At 40.1% G+C, this 13189-nt stretch overlaps 1 pseudogene; it reads left to right on the top strand.

Moving 5' to 3' along the window:
- The first annotated feature begins 8356 nt into the window (after positions 1-8356).
- On the top strand, positions 8357-9274 carry LOC102842331 (annotated as a pseudogene).
- Positions 9275-13189: the final 3915 nt, after the last annotated feature.

Below are 13189 nucleotides of genomic sequence, written 5' to 3'. Positions count from 1 at the left end.
TGTTAGTCACACTTTGCATTTCTTCTTCCTATTCCTAATTCTCCTTCCTCTATTGCTCCAGGTAAGCACAGACCAATTGTACATTGGTTGGACCTTTGAAAGCTTTTAAGATTCCAGGCACTGTGCAATGAACTAAGAGGTAGAAAAGAAGCACTAAGCACAGTATTAGGTGAATTCGCTGGCTGTTCCATGAAACCACACCCCTAAGCTTATGAACCAAGAAATCAAATCCCATGAGGTATTTGACAGTACTTAAGTAGCTTCAGCTGATGCTCTTTTGTTGTTTTTGTTTTAGTAAAATACAAATTTGTTGGAAAATGGAATTAGAATATAGTCGAATTTTTACACAAACTTTTTTTTGAAACTACAATATATCTATCACAAAACATTTGCCGATTCACTTTATCAATGTGATTTTTTCATTACTGTAAACTGAAACTCAATGTTCCACTAGGACTGAGTGAAACCCCCCCTTTTCCCTTCCTTTACAACCTAGTAACCATGAATATATTTTGTTATTTATACATTTGTCTATTCTTGTCTTTTTATATAACTGAGGTTATACATTATACCCAAGGGACTTGAAAGCAGTGACAAGAACAGGCATATGTACACTAATGATCATTGTACAATAACCAAAAAGCAGAAATGGCCTAAATGCCATCAACAGATGATACATACATACAATGGAATACTACTCGGCCAAACAGAGAAATTAATTCTTTATTATATGCTACAACAGGGATGGAGCTTAAAGACATTACGCTGAGTAAAATAAGTCAGTCATAATAGGATAAATATTGCATGACCTCACTTACATAATCTCTTTATGTGGATTTCAAAATACTAGTTGCAGAAATTTTGTAGCAATTGAGATAGAACTCTAGTATTTAGAATAGTTACAAACTTATACTTTTACATTATTCAGTTAGTTCAAAACAGGCTTAATACATGGATCCCATTCTTCAAGGTTGATTTGGCTTATGCCCTTGATATTCAAGCTCATGGGGAGACTTTGGTGGCTGAGTGATAGAATTCTCACCTTCCATGCAGCAGAATTCAAACTGAATCCCTGTCAATGCCCCTCCTGCACACTTACCACTCATCTGTCAGTGGAGGTTTGTATGTTGTTATGATGTTGAACAGGTTTCAGTGAAGCTTCCAAACTAAGACAAAGTAGGAAGAAAGATCCGGTGATCTACTTCCAAAAATCAGTCAGCAAAAAATCCCAAAAAAGAATCACACCAGTCCAGTCTGCAACAGATTATGGGAATGACTCTAGGTCCAGACATTGTGTATGAGGTCACCATTAGGTGGGCCAACTCAATAGCAGCTAACAACAAGCAAACTCATGGTATCATCTGGCCCTTCCTCTGGGTCTCCCTCCTCTCACCTCTGCTCAATATATCTCAGCTCTCTTGGAATCATGATGACTATGGAGAATAGTGGTGTCTTTTTCTGGTCAAGTCACTGTCTGGCTGCTTGATAGCCAGGTGAGAGCCCAGTTGACAGGGCATAATTTTAACCAATTGGATTTATAAAAACAAAATGTCACCTCCTTATTTTTCTCTATAGCCCGTCTAAACTTCTCTGCCAGGCCCCATTTCACCACATTGGCATCAAAGGGTGGGGGAGATGTAACCTTGGAACTGAATGGCGATGACTTGGTTTATTTCAGTTCAATTACATCTTCTGGATAGTCAAAAATTTAGTTTCATTCCTGACTGATATGTTCCCTTCTCCCAGTCCTTTCTTCCCTTTCTAGATAGATAGTTGCTGCCTGTCTGGGAATCTTCGTATTCCTCTGATTTCAGGAAGGTGAGGAACCCTGATCTCATTCAAGGTCTGGAATAGATCTTCCCCACAGGGCTCTGTGGTCCTTGCTGACCACTGCTGGTCTCTGTACGGATCCAAGTCTCTCTGATGAGCCCTGTCTACATTTCCTGCTCCAGTCACAGCTGGTATAATTCCTGGGGCTTGCTCAGGCCAGACCAGGCCCCATACCCTTCTGCAGTGCTCATCCACCATCACCTTTGATGTAGCCTGTCCCAGAGGCCTGTCCAGCAACCCTCAGATTCAAGGTCACTTTGCCTCTGCCAAAATGAGTCTCTCAGCAAGCTCCCCAGCACCTATAACTGCCTCTCGCTCATAGAAAGCTAATTTCTGGTCCCTTCTTCAGTACTGCTATAGAGTATAAAATTTAAAGGCTTTTTGCCTGTGAAAAACTCAAGCCAGGCAGAACTTCTTTCCATTTTGTATCTTGGTTTAAGTTTTCAGCTGCCAATTTTTCCTGAGTACCTCACGCACCTCTGAGAGCTGCATTGGCAGAATTAGGAGCAGAGTATCTTTAAGAGTGGACCACTTTCCCCAGCTGGTCTTCATGGGAACTTTTCTGGGTATGCCCTTTAATGGTTATCATAATGGTTGTGATGTCATACCCTGGAGAGTCTCAGAGACAGTCTATGAGCTTTCCTGTCTGCAATTGTCCCCTCCCTGCATCCTTAGGCCCGGCATGCTTAGGTGGCACAATGTTGCCATTAGTCATGGTTGTGGGAGAGATTCCTTTGTTCTTTGTGCCCTTTTGGTCACCACATGAAGGTAGAACTTTGGAAATTCATCATGACATCTATAATTTTCCTCACTTGGGTCATCTATGTTTGTTTTTATCTTGTGTTCACTCCTGTTTAAGACTTAATTTCACCACTCATCTGTCAGTTTGTCATACTGAGTTGCTGTGATTCTGGAAACTATGCCACTGGTATTTTAAATACTAGCAGGGTCACCCACGATGGACAGGTTTCAGATGAGCTTCCAGATGAAGTCAGATTAGGAAGAAGGAGAAACAAACTACTTCCAAATACTTAATCAGTGAAAACCTTATGAACACTCGGGCATATATAAAAATAATTTACACCACCAAAGGGCACATTCTGCAAGCCTGTCTCCTGGCCACCAGCTCTCTGTCCCTCTCTTTCCATGAAACTAGAGTCCTCAGTTGCTCCCTCTCTCCATGTCCCCATTTCTGCCTCCATCTCTGGTGTCGCTGATTCTCTGGATAAGGTCCTGCTTGTGTTCTTCTCCCTTGATGGTTCTAGGGTCCTCTGTTTCTGCACAGTAAGATTAACTACTCTCCCGTTTTTTATATAAAACTTCTACCTTTACAATTGTGACAATTGCCATTAGTCATGATAACAATTACTCTCTATTGAATCATAAGAATCTTATCCCCATCTCTTTTTACCAGACCCATCTAGATAAGATGAAAACTATTCAGTGGGGACTTCTCTTCTCCCACACTTTCCATGAAGTGGGAGAAGAGAAGTCCCCACTGAATAGCTTTCTCTTCTCCCACTATTAAACTAAACTCCCTCTTGAATCCTTGTAAGACAGTCACTTCATGCCTTTATTGTCCCCTCATTATAGGTAGCCAATGTCTAAGTTGCCTCTGGGAAAATTATTTAATGATGCAGAAAGCATCAAAAGAAGATGTAAGGAATACACAGAGTCACTGTACCAAAAGGAAATGGTCTATGTTTAACCATTTCAAAAGGTGCATATGATCAAGAGCCAATGACACTGAAGGAAGAAGTCCAAGGTGCATTAAAGGCATTGGCAAAAACAAGGCACCAGAAATAGATGGACTAGAAAGTAAAGTCTTTGAAGAAAGTGAGGTGACACTGGAGACACTCACTCATCTATGCCAAGAGATTTGGAAGACAACTATGTGGCAAACTGATTGGAAGAGATCCATATTTGTGCCCATTCCAAAGTGAGATGACCCAACAGAATGTGGTAATCATCAGACAATATATTTGATATCCCATTTGAGTAAAGTTTTACTAAAAGTAATATAGAAACGGCTGCAAGTATACATTGACAGAGAACTGCCAGAGGTTCAAGCCAGATTCAGAAGAGGCTGTGGAACGAGGGATATCATTGCTGATGTCAGATGGATATTGGCTGAAAACACAGAATACCAGAAAGATGTTTACCTTTGCTTTATTGACTATGCAAAGGCTTTTGATTGTGTGGATCATGACAAGCTACAAACAACATATCGAAGTATGAATATTCTGGAACAGTTAATTGTGTTCATGAGGAACCTGTACATGGACCAAGAGGCAGTTGTTTGAACAGAACATGGGTACACTGAAATGATTTAAAATAAGGAAAGGTGTGTGAGAGGGTTGTATTCTTTCATCATACTTATTCAACCTGTATACAGAGCAATTAATCTGAGAAGCTGGGTTATATGAAGAAAAACATGGCATCAGGATTGGAGGAAGACTCATTAACAACCTGTGATATGCAGATGATACAATCTTGCTTTCTGAAAGTGAAGAGGACTTAAAACATTTACTGATGAAGATCAAAGAGAACAGCCTTAGGTATGGATTACATCTCAATGTAAAGGACACAAAAATTCTCACCACTAGACCAATAAACAACATTCTTATCAATGGAGAAAAGATTGAACTTGTCAAGGACTTCATTCTTCTTCGATCAACTATCAACACTCACGGAAGCAGCAGTCAAGAAATCAAACGATGTATTGCATTAGGCAAATCTGCTGCACAGACCTTTTTAAAATGTTGAAGAGCAAAGATGTCAGCTTGAGGACTAAGGTGCGCCTGACCCAAGCCATGATATTTTCAGTTACCTCATACGCATATGAAAGTTGGACAGTGTATAAGGAAGATCATAGAAGAATTGATGCCTTTGAGTTATGGTTTTGGAGGAGAATATTGAAAGTACAATAGGCTGCCAAAAGAACAAATAAATCTGTGTTGGAAAACATACAGTCGGAGTACTCTGTGGAGGCCAGGATGGCCAAACATCGTCTCATACTTCGGACATGTTGTCAGGAGAGACCAATTGCTGGAGAAGGGTATCATGTTTGGTAGGGTGGAGGGTTAGAGTGAAAGAGGAAGACCTTCAGCAAGATGGATTGGCAAAGTGGCAGCTTCAAGGGGCTCAAGCGTGGCGACAATTGTGATGTTGGCCTAGGACCAGGCAGTGTTTCATTCTGTTGTGCATCTGGTGGCTATGAGTGGGTACTGACTCAATGGTGCCGAATAACAAGACTTAATAAAGAATCTCCATAATATTTATATATTTGAAGGTAAGGTTGTTTTATCCCCTACAACACTATACAGGAGGCCTGGTGGTGTCATGGGTTAAGTGTTGGGCAATGGACTGAAAGGTCAGCTACTGATTGCTCTATGGGAGAAAGATGAGGCAGTCTCCTCTCTAAAAATTTATAGCCTCGGAAGCATTGGGGCTGTTCTACTCTGTTCTATAGGGTTGGTATGAGTCTGACTCGACTCTACAGCAATAGGTGGGTTTTCTTCGTTATACAGGAGTTGAGGCCGATGGGGCTCACTCATCCTGGTACCCTCTGCCCCGATATGCTCAACTACTACTTTCACTCTACTGTGACTTCTGCAAATCTCAAGTTTGCTGTGTAGCCTCACTAGAAAATGTGCAATGATGAGTGGGCCATGCATCCAAATGCCACTGGATCCCAGCTTTCCCTTCAACATTTTTACTTATCCACTGACCTACCCCCATCCTCCCTGGACTAGATTGACTCTTAGCAATATTTTTCTCAGTTTCTTTGAGATAACTAATTCTTTTAGGCATACCAAACTAATCGTAACTGAGTCCACATTTCTACTGTTTCATTTCCTTTTGCTTTAAAATTCTTTTTACTTTATTAATTCCCTCCAGGAAACATCTTTCCTTCTTCCTTTAAGGCAGACCTGATATACAGTAGTCCTAAAAATTTATCTGGAGTCCTGGTGTGGTGCTGTGGGTTAATGTGCTGGACTGCAAAGTCAGTTTGAACCACCAGGTAAGCAGTTCAAGCTCACCAGCTGTTCATCAGAAACCCTATACTGAGTTTATATGGGTTGGAACTGGCTCGATGGCAGTTAACAACAACAAAAGTTTATATAACTAGTCAATAATTTATAAACACAACTATTTAATGAGGCATGCTCTCTTCTTCAAGCTGGGGATAGAGCAGTCAACGTAACACTCAAAAGCCCTGCCCTCATGGAACATACTATCTAGTGGATAACCAGATGTTGGTTATTTTTAATGTCTCTATTAATTAGTAGAGCCATGGTGTGTTGCTGTGGGTTAATGTGCTAGACTGCAAAGTCAGTTTGAACCCCAAGGAAACCCTATACAGGCTCGCTACAGGTTGGAACCAACTCGATGGTACTTCACAACAACATTAATTAATCAATGGATTAATTGATTCATATACTTATGCAAACTTCACTGGTATTCACTATCTGTAAAGTACATGCAGGATAATTGTTTATACATATGCTTAGAGTAATGTTCAGTAATGGATAAATATTGCCTTCATTCACAGAATACTAATTTGGAAATGGTGATGGTTGGATAGCATGATGAGCATATTTAATGTCACTGAACTATGCATGTGAAGATTATTGAAATAGAAAATATTTTTATGTATATTAGTTTAGTGGTTATGAGTCAGGCTGCTAACCTCAAGGTCAGCAGTTTGAAACTACCAGTCATTCTTCAGAAGAAAGATGAGGCTTTTTGCTTCTGTAAAGATTTACAACCTCAGAAACCCTATGCAGGATCGCTGTGAGTTGGAACTGACTCCACAGCTCACAGCTACCACCACCATATGCATATTTATTACAATTAAAAAACAAACAAACAAAGAAAACTAAGGGAAGTGGACAGAGATGGATAGATGATAAAGACAAGAGAATTTTAGGAGTTTTATAAAGCAACATGCATGTGGCCTAAAGAGAACTGCACAGTATAGAAGTATATGTTTCCTACTGACATTTAAATACTTCTCTTTACTTCACTGTACATGTGACCTGCACACATCACATCCCTTTGTGTTATAATGGACACACTGCCCTGACCTGCTCAAGGACAACTCTTATACATTTTTAGTGGGTCTGTGAAGATCAACTACAAATAAAATTTATTTACTTCAATTCCATTCCAAAAGCACATGCAGTACTCTGTACTCTAACCCTAACTGCAGAGCTAGCTCAGATCTCACAAGTTAAAAGGGCACAGTGCCAATTTGGCCTTGGACTTAGATGTCAGCCGCAATCTTGGAAGTCCCCATGACAATCTCATTTCTGACCTGCTAGCTACAAATTCAGGGGCTCCTTCTGTCTCACACAGAATGCCAGCCATTAACTCGTGGTTCCCCTTGCCTTGCTCCCATCACTTCTGACCTGCTGGCTCCCCCTACTTACCTATTCTCTCATATTCAATAATTCACTAGAATGACTCGTAGAACTCACAAAAAGTACTATACTTATGATTACAGTTTGTAATAGTGGAAAAGTGGAAAAGGTACAAATGAAGATATACACAGGGCAAGGTCTGGGAGGCTTCTCAATGTGGAACTTCCATGTCCCAAGAAGCAATGCTCTACCTTCCCATGTGCACGGATATATTTCAACAATCAGGAAGCCCAGAAATTTTATTGAAGCCTCATTACATAGTTACAATGGATTAAATAATACCCTTCCTCTCCTGAGGTTTGACTGATACCACAGTGTGGATCATTCTGGCAAAACCAGGCCCTTTCTTTATTAGTGTACATCCTCAGGTGTAGTCTGCAGATCTCCTCAAAGACACTTTCAATCACCAGGGAAATTCTAGTTTTCTAGGTTATCTATCTCTCAGGAAAAAAGGAGACTCAATTATTTGAGTAAAGTTTGTGACTTGCTCTAGGCCCTGTTCTCTGACCATCATGACCTGTCTCTCTAGCATTCTAGTTTTCTTTCTACTTTATTTGCATTGGTATCCCAAACCAATGCAATGGCTCCTATCTTAGACAAATCAACTTCCTCCACCTATATCCAATTTTTCACTGTTCTTGAAAGAGTAGATAACATTCTCTATCTGATTCTTTCTTGAATCCATTCCAGACTCTGCTCCTGCTATACCACCGAAAACCTCTCTTGGAAAGGTCACCAGTGACCTCACTCTGAACAAACAAATAAAACAAGAAGGTCAGTTCTGCCTTCGGCCTCTGCCGCTGCTGCCGCTAGTACAGCCGCTGTGGCTGCCGCCACCTTTGTTGTTGTCAGGTGCCATCGAGTCGGAACCGACTCATAGCGACTCCATGCACAGCAGAACGAAACAATGTTCGATCCTGGGCCAACCTCACCACCGCTGCCACCCCCGAGTCCATCAATGATGCCACCTGGCCGATCCATCTCGTTGGAGGTCTTCCTCTTTTTCTCTGACCCTCCACCCTACCCAGCATGACATCCTTCTCCAACGATTGTTTCCTCCGGACTACATGTCCAAAGTATAGCGGCTTGTTATTTCTAAAATGGTGCCCCTAGACCTGGACAAGTATGTAGAAATAGCGCGACTGTGCAAGTACCTTCGGGAGAACGACTTGAAGTGGCTATGTAACTATCTTTGTGACCTCATCTTGGAAGAATCAAATGTTCAGCCAGTATCGACACCAGTAACAGTGTGTGGAGACATACATGGACAGTACTATGACCTTTGCGAACTGTCCAGAAATGGAGGTCAGGTTCCTGACACAAACTACATACTTATGGGTAATTTTGTAGCCAGAGGTTACTATAGTTTGGAGACCTTCACTTACCTTCTTGCACTAACTGCTAAATGGCCTGATCGTATTACACTCTTAAGAGGAAATCATGAGAGTAGACAGATAACAGAGGTATATGGATTTTATAATGAGTGCCAAACCAAATATGGAAATGCTAATGCTTGGAGATACTGTACCAAAGTTTTTGACATGCTCACAGTAGCAGCTTCAATAGATGAACAGATTTTGTGTGTCCATGGTGGGTTATCTCCTGATATTACAACACTGGATCAAATTTGAAAAATTGAACAGAATCAGGAAATTCCTCATAAAGGAGCATTTTGTGACCTGGTTTGGTCAGATCCTGAAGATGTGGATACTTGTGCAATCAGTCCCCGAGGGGCAGGCTGGCTTTTGGGAGTAAAGGTCACAAATGAGTTTGTCCATATCAGCAACTTAAAATTCACCTGCAGAGCACACCAACTAGTGCATAAAGGCTATAAATTTCTGTTTGATGAGAAGCTGGTAACAGTATGGTCTGCTCCTAATTACTGCTATCGCTGTGGAAATATAGCCTCGATCATGATCTTCAAAGATGTAAATACAAGAGAACCAGAGTTATTCCAGGCAGTTTCAGAGTCAGAACGCGTTATTCCTCCTAGAATAACGACGCCGTATTTTCTTTGAGCCCTCCGCTCCTCCTGCTGACACATTTTCCTGCCCTCTTCTTACCCTAATATTTCCTGTATTACCCTTACAATAAACTTTTCATTGAGCACTTTGCTGCTGAAATGCTGCCTCTTGCCTTTTTAAAAATTTTAAATTATCTAAATTTATTGTTTGTTATGGTGTCTAGAGCAATGTTTTTCTATCAGTGTTTTCCCTCATCTCATCTGGACTCAGCTGAGAAGACTTGAGCAATGTCTTAATACACTGCTGCATGTATCTCTTGCTTATTTACTGGTCTGGGGGAAACAGATGTGTTTCCTTTGTTTAAAAAGCCAATTGACAGTACAGACTACACTGAAATACTCCTCCTTTTGTATCATTCAACCTTTTGTTTTAGTTTGGCAAGTTTAAAGAAATTTTAGCAGCAAAGTTGTTATTCAGTGGGCACGATGGACTACAAAGGCCTCGAGTTATGTATACCTGTCCGAACTGTAAACCTTGTCCTTTGTTGGATGATATTTTAAATGGGTATAAAATAAATTGTTCTAAAGGGCTGCTCTCCTTGTTGTGTTTTTAAATTTTAGTTAAAAACTGCTACAGCTTATGACTTTGTACATTAAGATAATTGTATTGATCTTTTTTTCAGGTTCCTTGTATTTTTAAATAAAATATTAAATAAACCCAGATAGATTAAGTGATAGAATTTTTAAATAGCTTGCATTGTTAGTTTAAAATTCTTTTTTTTCCCCTCTTCCTTTCTTAACCAGAATTATTGACCCTTTGACTATTGAGCTTAAAAACTTCAATTGAAATTCAATGGTGTTTTTTTGTTTATTTTGTTTTTAAATCACTAAACTGTGCCTAAAGAACATAACTACCATATTACTGTTTTGGTTTATATCCTCTGTAGTAATAGAAACACATCTAATACTTGTAATGCTGAAATGGTCATTAGAAACCAGCTGAGTAGAATGTGATCAATCCAATTTACAATCGATCATGAATATTATTAAGTAAAATCTATGTATTTTTCAATAGGAGTCCTTTCTTCTCTTGTAACACTTAAACTTAACTTTTAGTAAGTGTTCGTTTTTTAACTGCAACTAGAAAGGTTAAAAAGGTAGGTCTCTTGTATTTGTGAACTGTAATCTGAAGCAGCTTTTCACAAGTGTAGAAGGAAATTATCCTTTTCATGAAGGTTTGTGATATCATCTTTTGGCTTTGTGTTGTTGTTGTTGTTATGTGCCGTGGAGTCAGTTCCGACTCATAGTGACCCTGTACAGGGTTTCCGAGGCTGTAAATCTTTATAGGAGCAGAAAGCCTCATCTTTCTCCCACGGTAGTTTTGAACTGCTGACCCTGAGGTTCGCAGCCCGATTCGTGACAACTACGCTACCAGAGCTCCTTCCTTGGCTTTGTGTAGTACTTTGAATATCCAAAGGGTTGTGATGATCAGTTCTTTATATGCAACTGTCCACTTAATAATGACAAGTGTTCCAGTACTATCTCTTATGATTGTGGTCATAAGTGATGGTGGAATTTACCATTTTTTGAAATAGTTCGTATCCCTTTGCTATGATTTTTATCATTCTGGGAAATCCTTATGAAGCCAGCCAATTAATAAAGCATTTTAGCTTCTGTTCAGGTAGTTTTGAAAACCAAGTTTTTACTCTCAGAATAAGAACTTCCAGGTTACCTAAAAATGCAATAAAATCCTTATAAGCTAAAAAAAAAAAAAAAAAAGAAGAAGATCAGTTCTTTGTCCTTATAGTATCTAATTTCTTAGCAGCATTTTACACATCCAATCCCTCCTTGAAACAGTTTCTTTCTTGGTTCCCATGAAGCCACATTCTTCTCCCTGGCCATTCTAGGACATTTGGGATAATCCATTCTCCTTTTCCTGTATTCTGAATGACTACATAGCCCAGTCCCAGTCCTGGATCCTTTGCTGTTCTGTAACCACACTCCCAACCTGATGTGACAAAGTCCTGTCTTTGGTTTTGAATACTGCCTACAGGTTGCTGACTTCCAAGTCTGCATCTCCAGGCTTAGCTTTTGCTCACTCTAGAGCGCTGGCGTCTCTAATAAGACATCTGGAGCTTATAGGAAAAAGAGAATTTAATTTTTTCCCCCTGGCTCCTTAGTATTCCAGGAGACTGTTGGTGGAAAATTTCTTCTATAGGTTAAACAACAGCAAAACACCTCAGCACCTACGTTGCACTGCTGTATGGATTTCTCCTTTGTCTAGAAAAAGGATGAAGGTAACAATCATGACCCTAAAAGAGAATGTACCATACAGATAATGAAACTTGAGGCTGTTGAGTGGCACAAGTACCATATCATTGTGCCATCTTTCTCTTTGAAATCCCAGCGGTGTTGTAGAAAAAGTACAGCCAAGAAAACTCTGTGGAGTAATTCTAAGTTGGCACAATGTGCAGTCACCTTGAATTGGAGGCCGACTCTTCAGCAGCTAACATCAAGAGGCTTTAGGGGGCCCTTTCAAGGTATTGTGTAGGAAAACATGTTCTTGTAAAATATTCAAAATCAGATATCTTAACAATGAAGAAGGGAGCATGGTGGCTCTGTAGGATAAACACTGGTTTATGAGCCAAATGGTAGTTGGAGCACACCAGTCATTGGGGGAGAAAATTGAGGCTTTCTGCTCCAGCAAAGATTTACAGTCTCTGAAAGGCTGTACAGCAGGGGTGGGGAACGACCAGCCCCAGGCTGTGTAGTTGGTGGTGGTGTACCATGGAAGCAGTTCCAACTCATAGTGACCCTGCATAGGGTTTCCAAAGCTGTAAATCTTTATGAGAGCAGAAAGCCTAATCTTATTCCTACAGAACATTTGGTAGTTTTGAACTGCTGACCTTGAGGTTAACAGCCCTATTAGTAACCACTACAATACCAGAGCCCTGAAATCATGTGGTCTGGCTCTGCCAAGGCAACCACAGGTGGGACTCAGAATTCAATAAATGTAGGAGTTTCTTTCACAGCAACAATTTATATTAAGTGATATTATAAATATCCAATTGGCTCTAGGCAGAAAAAGGTTCCCCACCCTTGCTATACAAGTTGGTATGAGCTGGAACCTGCTCCATGCACTTAGTAACAACAACCACGAGAGATGAGAACCCTGTCTCTCTGCACTCCAACTTCCCTTCTTTCATAGTTCCCCTTGTGTCAGGGGTCATTTGAAGGAGCCCTGGTAGTATAGTGGATTATGAGGTGGGCTGCTAACTACATGGTCAACAGTTCAAATCTAGCAGTAACTCCACAGTAGAAATATGAAGGTTTTGCTCCCATAAACATTTCTCGGTCTAGTTAAATTAGTCTTAGTGTGGCCCTGTGGGTTAATGTGCTGGACTGTAAGGTTGGTTTGAACCACAACATTGACAGTTCAAACTGACCAGCTGCTCACTCAGAAACCCTATACTGAGTCGCTATGAGTGGTAATCGACTGGACAACACTTAACAACAACAACAATTCGAGGGTAGAAATGACTTTTCCCCTTTTTCACAATGTCATTTGTTGCCTCTCTCTCAAATTTCTCTCCTCAGAGAAGCCTCCCCTGACCACGTGTGAATCAGAGCATTCTCTATCCCTCAGATTGTTTAATTTTTCTTCATTCTACTTATACCTATCACACATAATGTCATTTATTCCTGTTTATTTGTTTATTTATATAAAATAATTTAAATGTTTGCTGTTGTTGTTGAGAATACACATAGCAGCATATATACCAATTTAACAATTTCTATATGTAAAATATAGAAGGTCCAAGAGCTGAACAGAAAATTTCAAAGATTAGCTCGAGAAGATAAAGCCAAATATTACAACAAAATGTGCAATGATCTGGAATCAGAAAACCAAAAAGGAATAACTTGCTCAGCATTTCTCTAGCTGGGGGAACTGAACAAAAAATTCAAGCCT

This window comes from Chrysochloris asiatica, unplaced genomic scaffold, assembly GCF_000296735.1.
Source record: "Chrysochloris asiatica unplaced genomic scaffold, ChrAsi1.0 scaffold00036, whole genome shotgun sequence".
In the NCBI taxonomy this organism is placed as follows: Eukaryota; Metazoa; Chordata; class Mammalia; order Afrosoricida; family Chrysochloridae; genus Chrysochloris; species Chrysochloris asiatica.
This window is presented reverse-complemented; position numbering and strand designations above follow the sequence as displayed.